The 7,504-nt window shown below is 38.7% G+C and overlaps 1 protein-coding gene across 1 annotated transcript in view; it reads right to left on the bottom strand.

Moving 5' to 3' along the window:
- Positions 1–525, bottom strand: part of LOC103602141 (zinc finger protein 345-like) — a 27,584-nt gene extending 27,059 nt beyond the window's left edge. The window contains exon 1 of the mRNA XM_008586564.1: positions 442–525. The gene's annotated coding sequence lies outside the window, so the exon portion shown is untranslated. The remainder of the gene's footprint in view (positions 1–441) is intronic.
- Between the last annotated feature and the right edge of the window lie 6,979 nt (positions 526–7,504).

Genomic DNA, 7,504 nt, shown 5'->3' with positions numbered 1-7,504 from the left:
ATGACAGTAATGTCCACACGCTCACGTTACAGATAGGTTAAGTGAACGTCCCATAGGTCGGTACCAGGTTCCTGATGACGGAGCTGGAACGTGACCTCCCCACACCTCCCAGGCTCGCTGTCTTCAGACACCCCGATCCACGTTCCCGTCGCCACCTCGGACCGGAGCCCCCGTCCTGGGACATCTGGAACCGGCTTCTGCACACCCGGCAGCGCCCGCCCGCCTTCCAGCAGCGCCGTCCTCTGACGGAACCGTCTGGAAACGTCTGGAAACCGCAGCCCGGGCGCCCCTTCCCCGGCCCGGCCCAGGTCCGCGCTCGCGCCGCACATCAGGCCCCGCGCGCCCGAGGTCCGCGGCGCTCCTGCCCTCAAGTGCCGGGACACCGTCCCGCTCCCCAGGGCCCCCGAGGTCCGCGGGCTCCTCTTTCACCCCCGCACCCACCTTCAGGGACGCACAATCCAACCGCAGGATCTGAAGAGCAGCGTAGCGGACAACAGAAACGTCCGGAATCTCCACAAAAGTTGGCGGAGTGCTCGGAATCGCACATGCGCAGAAGAAACCCGGAAAATCCTGTCCCAAAGTACTCCTGCAGGGTGACGTCATTGCAAGGCAAAACTACCTTTCCCAGAAAGCGAGGGGAGCGAAGATGCACATGCGCAGAAGAAATGCACAAAGACCATTTTCTATAGTCCTGTGCCTGCGACGTTATGGTCAGTGAGACTACATTTCGGAATACTCTGGGCTCCTACGTTAGGAACCAAACAAGAAAAATTTTTAAATTTTCCCTGCACGGAGTACTGTTACCGGAAGATCAGGTCTTGTTGGATCAAGACTGGTCTCCAACCAGGCAATAGACTAGTCTCTAGTCCATAGATGTGGAATTCTGATTTTTTAGTAGATGTTAGTTTGACAACCTGAGACATTGTGGCAATAATGGGGAAATTCAAAGGGGGTCCCGGTATAGCTGTTATAGACCCATGTCTATTTTTAAACATACATTTTAAAGTTTGAAAAAATCATATTTCTATTTAATTTTAAATGTGTAAAAACAAATTGACACGGCAATTTTCTTTCAAAACAGTAAGAGATGTTTGTTCACATCCAGTAAACTAATTTGTGAGTCTCAATGCACTGTATTAGGTAGTTAGAAAAACTGCTGCAGTATGTGTAGTGACATGAAATAGCAGGGTCATAGGGTAGTTGCATTTCTTAGTCCTTGTCCCAATTTACAGTTGCGATGTGTGATAATTAATTGCCCAGAAATTCCCATGTTCCATTAAGCCATCTGTCCATTTATTAAATCAAATTTTAGTACTTTAGGGTGTGTGTGTGTGTGTGTGTGTGTGTGTGTGTGTGTGTGGTGGACATGAACTTTGCCTTTTCTTCTCTGGTTTCTGCAGCAAAACAGGCAGAAGATGTTTACACGGGTTTATCAAAGTTTCTGCTATGTTGAAGTTCCTCTTAAAACAGAAAGTAGGGCTGGCTGGTTAGCTCACTTGGGAGTATGTGGTGCTGATAACACAAACATCAAGAGCTCAGATCCCATTATTGGCCAGCTATCAAACAAACAAAAAACACACAAAAAGCAAAAATTTCTAGCTTTTGTAATCAGAGTGGATACTGGCTTGAGTGTTAGAATGTAGGGCAGAGTAAAAGAACGGTGAACATAGGGGCGGTGGATGGGATGTGTGAGAGGCTGAGGTCATGCCTAAAACCTATCCCTGGTTTTCTCTTTTCCTAATGTATTTCCTCCCTTATTCAAATTACTGTCTTTTCCTCGATTCTTCAACTTCTCCTCAGTGATTCTAATTGCGGATCCAGAGAACTCAGCCTTGATCTTCCCACAGCCTTCTTGTCTCAGACTTTAGAATCTATAGACTTCAATCCCATTGAACTCCTAAATCCCGTGCCTCTCTTAAACACTTATTGGTAAGGGATGTGGGAATCCTTTAAAAACAAGATGATTGGCAGGGATTGGGTGGTGGGAGTCGCTGCCTGATCTTTCACACTCTGGATACAGTTTGTCACTCCCTCTCTTTGTATGTCTGCTTCCTGTCCATAAAAATGGAGACAGTAATACACATTTGGATGTGCAGCCCTCACCCTGAGCCCACCTCTATTAACATAAAGGCCAATAATGCAATCCCTTTACTTCCCCTATGAAGGTAAAGTTCTCTCCTCCAAGGAGAGGAGGCCCAGGGATGATACCTAAGTGTTTCCACACTAGCCATGTGTTGTAGCTTTACCTGTTCAAGTATACACTTCTACTGTTAAACTTATTTCTAAGAATTTTATTTTGATTCTATTGTAACTAGAATTGTTTCTTCAATTTTATATTTCTATTATTTATTTTTGTGTACGCAGTGATTTTTGTATATTGATTTGTGTTTTGTTACTTTTCAGAACTCTGTTTTTCATTAATTCCTTATGGTTTTCTACATACAAAAACATGTCAACTGAAAATACAGAAAATCATACTTTCTTTCCGATCTAGATTCCTTTTATTTACTTGTCACCAGTTTTTCTGTCTAGTAAAATGATGAAAAGATGCGGTGAGAGTGGATCCTTTATCTTGCTCCTAATCTTAGAAAATAAACATATGAACTTTCACCGTTAAAAACAGTCTGAGCAGCAGGTTTTTCATATGCTCTTCATCAGTTTGAGGATGTTCCCTTCTTTTCCTACTTTGTTGAATGTTTTCTTCATAGAAGGATGTTGGGCTTTGTCAAATTTGTCCATCTGTCGAAATGTCGTGTGGTTTTATTTGATATAGTGTATCATAATATGTAATTTTTTCTGTTAACCAAACATGTAGTCCTGGGATATATGAAACATTGATGCAGGGTATAATTATTTTTATATGTTGCTTGAGTCTATTTACTTTTCTGGTTTTACCTAATTCCGCAACAATAGTCATAAGATACATTCTTCTGAATTTTTCTTTGCTTGTAATGTCTTTGTAGAATCTCGGTATCATGGTAATACTGATGCAGGCAATGAGTGGAAAAGCAGCTCTATAACATCTGTCTTGGGGAGAATTTGGGAACAGTTGATGGTAAATCTCCAAATATTTTATAGTATTTCTAATTAAAGTTTCTGGACATGATCTTTTCTTGGTATGTAGTGGTTTTTCATTGTTAATACAATCACTTCACCTGTACTAGGTGTATTATGATTATTTATTTTTTTTGACTCAGATTTTGCAGTTTTTTTCTAGGAATTTGTCCATTTCGTGCACATTATCTACTATATTAACATGCCTTTCTTCATATTATTCTTTCATAAATAGTTTTATGTGTGAGGATGGTAGTAATGTCTCCTCTTTAATTTCTAAATTTAGTTATTTGTGTCTTCTGTATCTCTATCTCTCTCTGGTCTAGCTAAGGAGTTGTCAGTTTCTTTAATCTCTCATGATCTTCATTTTGGTGTTCTATTCTTTTTTTCTTTTCTCATTGTCTATTTCATTGATATCTCCTGCAACCTTGATTCATTTTTTCCTTCTGCTTACTTTACATTTCACTTGCTCTTCCTCTTTCAGTGTCTTCACATGTAAGTTTAGATTACTGACTTGAGATCATTCCTTTTTAATATAAATATCTACATCTATAGACTTTCCTCTAAGCTTTGCTTTAATTATCTTCCAAATTTTGTACATTGTATTTTCATTTTCAGTTATATTAGTATATTTTCTAATGTCCCTTTTTATTTATTTGACCCATTTGTGATTGTGGAGCATGTTGTTTACTTCTGATAAATNGTCAAATTTGTCCATCTATTGAAATGTCGTGTGGTTTTGTTTATTATTTTATTGATGTAGTATATCATAATATGTAATTTTTTCTGTTAACCAAACATGTAGTCCTGGGATACATGAAATATTGACGCAGGGTATAATTATTTTTATATGTTGCTTGATTCTATTTACTTTTCTGATTTTACCCAATTTTGCAACAATAGTCATAAGATACATTCTTCTGAATTTTTCTTTGCTTGTAATGTCTTTGTACAATCTTGGTATCATGGTAATACTGATGCAGGCAATGAGCAGAAAAGCAGCTCTTCAACATCTGTCTTGGGGAGAATTTGGGAACAGTTGATGGTAAATCTCCAAATATTTGATAGTATTTCTAATTAAAGTTTATGGACATGATCTTTTCTTGGTATGTAGTGGGTTTTCATTGTTAATACAATCACTTCACCTGTACTAGGTGTATTATGATTATTTATATTTTGACTCAGATTTTGCAGTTTGTTTCTAGGAATTTGTCCATTTCAGGTACATTATCTACTATATTAACATGCCATTCTGCATATTATTCTTTTGTAAATAGTTTTATGTGGGAGGATGGTAGTAATGTCTCCTCTTTAATTTCTAAATTTAGTTATTTGTGTCTTCTGTATCNTCTGATAAATATATTTTTAATTGAAATGTAATGTAAAATAATATATCAGACAGTATCACACTCTGTAAATTTAAGTTCTTCATGTGTGATAATGTGCTTCAATTGTTCAAGGCTGTACTGCTGTAATATGAAATGTATTTCTTACTATGGGCTGAATTTCAAAAATATCTGAAAACCACAAGTTATTCTTAGTCAGTGCTTATGCCTTTGAAATGTGTTCACCAAGTTGCCACTTTCTTGTAATGTGGTCATCACACAAATCTGCCTGTAAGAAGAAAAGTCTTATTTCCTACTGTGCTTGCATGTGTGCATGCATGCATGCATGTGTGCGTGTTTATGTGTGTGTGTGTGGGAGAGAGAGAGAGAGAGAGAGAGAGAGAGAGAGAGAGAGAGAGAAAGACTCTCTTCTATGCCATACTGCAGTTGCCCACTGCTCCTTGGCCACAGGCCTAAAATAAAAATCTCAGCCAAAATGCACCAGAATGCATTATTCAAATAGAATTGGGGGAGTGGGGTCACCATGAGTAAATGTTGACAATAAGGTGAAAGTGAGTGGAGCCTCAGGTGCCAGAGAGTGCAAGGCACTAGGGTTATTCAGATGCATCACAGAAGCGCTGGATTCACCCTTATCAGGAGCTCTCCATTCTCTCTTTCTCAGAACTCTTTCTTTCATCACCTACACCCCTACCTCTTAATGCCTCTCCTTTTAAGAACTAAACGTTTTCTCCCTCTCTGACTTATCTACTCCCATGCAGTATGAATGAGGCATTGGGGCTCCAGGACCTGCAGGCTGTGATCAGAACACATTGAAAGTGAACTATTACTCATTTACTGTTTCTTTCTTCTCACTTTTGGTTTGTGGACTTTCTCCCATCACTTCATTCCCACATTCAGTTCTTCCTCCTATTCCTCCTCATTATTTGTCTCACAGGCTGGTGGAGGAAGTAAGTCTTGAAGATCACCTGACAACAGACAGAATAAAAGGTTTACCAAAAAGATAAGAAAAAAATAGTGATACAGCAGACGTTAGAATTTCAGGGTCCTTTTACATTGAGCCAACCCCCTTCCTGCTTTTGCAGTTATTCACAGCCCCAATGGGACTGCTCCCCTGGCTGCCTGCCCTCTCATTTCTCATACTCTCTTTAAAATATCCAGTCACTTTTGTACAAATTGAAGTTGAGTTTTCTTTACTATTTTTCCTACTACAATAGTTTATTACTGATGAAGAACTGTCCTTACCAATGTGACTAATGTCCAGCTTTATCTATCTTGGAGAATTCCTTTTCCACCAATTTAGGAGCTGAGATATTTACTTCTGACTTGATTTGGGATAGCAGACATCTCCTGTCATGGGCTGAGGCCATGCTAAGTGTGTTGAAGCCACAGAAATAAATATTCCATCCCATCCCCATGTTTCTAAGCTCCCTTACAGTTATGAGGGTCAAAAGACTAGTTATGGCACACGAATCACCTCCAGTAAAGCATAGAAGAACCAGTGTGCAACCTGAAATGTGCTCCAGATGAAGTAACTCTAAGAGTTCAGGACCAAAAACAGCCTCAGTCCTCAAGTCACTCTGAGCAGCAGCATGCACCCCTTGTTGACCTGAATGTAAAGATGAGTGAGAAATATGTTCTTTTCTCTATAATCACTGAGATAAGAAGTTTATTTTTTAATGGAGAACAAGAAAGTCAAATCTGGTGGGTCTCACAATCTGCTCCAGCTCTCCACACCACACAGAAGGGAGCATAGAGATGTGCTGAGTTGAAATGACAGTGGTGGGGTTTCAGAGAGATGAGGCCACAGGAATTTGCAGGCAGAGTTCTGGAGAGGAAGAAGCAATGCAGAGAGAGAGAGGCTGAGAGAGAGAAAGAGAGATCTTCATATGTGCATAGCCTGCTGAGTGTTTGGATAAATACAGCACCCCACGTGCATTGTGGGGATGTGAGTGGGTGTTGTTGGGGGAAGATTGAGATGCTCGCAAAAGATGGAGAGAGCAATAATCAGGACACTACAGGGCTCTATGGGGCTTGAAAATGCTTTGTGTGCCTAGTCAAAGTCGCAGATAAGGTGCTCCAAGTGGGCTGGGCTCTGTCTCCTGCTTTCCATCTAGACTCAGACCTCTCTCTTCACCTAGCTCTGTCTGGGTTCAGTGGTCTCCAAATGCCCTCCATTTAAAATTTCAGAGGTGTTGGACACTGCTGTCATCTACCCATCTCAGTTTCATATTAGTCCAATAACACTGATTTTAGACTTCTGTCCTTCAGAATTGTGAAAGAATAAATTTCTGCTGTTTTATGCCATTATGTTTGTAATGATTTCTTGTAGAAGCAACAAAAAATTAGAGTTCCTTACACCTTAATTCCTCTATTTGTATCAAGCAGATGTAGCTAACAACAACTGGTACCTATAAACACTGATCAGATCTGTTGGGAAGCAAAACAAAATAGATTTTAAAACATAAAAATTCATTAGAGAACATGAGGAACATTTTGTAATGATGGAAGTGTCTATTTATCACTAAAAAAAGAATAAAAAGTTTGGAAGGCTGCTAACACTGTGATTAGACATAAATTTATATATGTGAATATGTATATTAAAATGGAACAATGATTTCAAAATAATAACCTAAGGTTCCGCAAAAATATGCTGAAAATATTAAGGTAAACAATCTAAAGTAAGTATAAGAAAAGAAAAAAAAATAAAATTACACACACAAAAAAGCAATGGAATAGGAAATAAAAAACAATAAAGAATAACAATAACATTAAAAGCAGATTAATAAAAGATCAAAAAATTTGACAAATCTTTAGCTAGCCCAAGGCAATAGAGAAAAAAATGAAGAAGAGAGAGTGGGAAGACTCAAATAACTAAAATCAAAAATTAAACGTCATTACTACCAAACTTACAAAAATAAAGAAAATATTAGAGAAGACTAACATGCAGGATTGTATGTTAATATGTTAGATAATATAGATAAAATGGAGAAATTTCTGTAGTCAGAAACTACTCAAACTTCCTCAAGAAAATAATAATCTGAGTAGACCTATTACAAGTGTTTTAATAATAAAAAAACTACTATACACAATGAAAAGTTTTTGTT

The sequence above is a fragment of the Galeopterus variegatus genome, unplaced genomic scaffold (assembly GCF_000696425.1).
Source record: "Galeopterus variegatus unplaced genomic scaffold, G_variegatus-3.0.2 Scaffold4029, whole genome shotgun sequence".
NCBI classification, from domain to species: Eukaryota; Metazoa; Chordata; class Mammalia; order Dermoptera; family Cynocephalidae; genus Galeopterus; species Galeopterus variegatus.
Note: the sequence above shows the minus strand (reverse complement) of the source record. Positions and strands in the feature narration are given on the sequence as shown.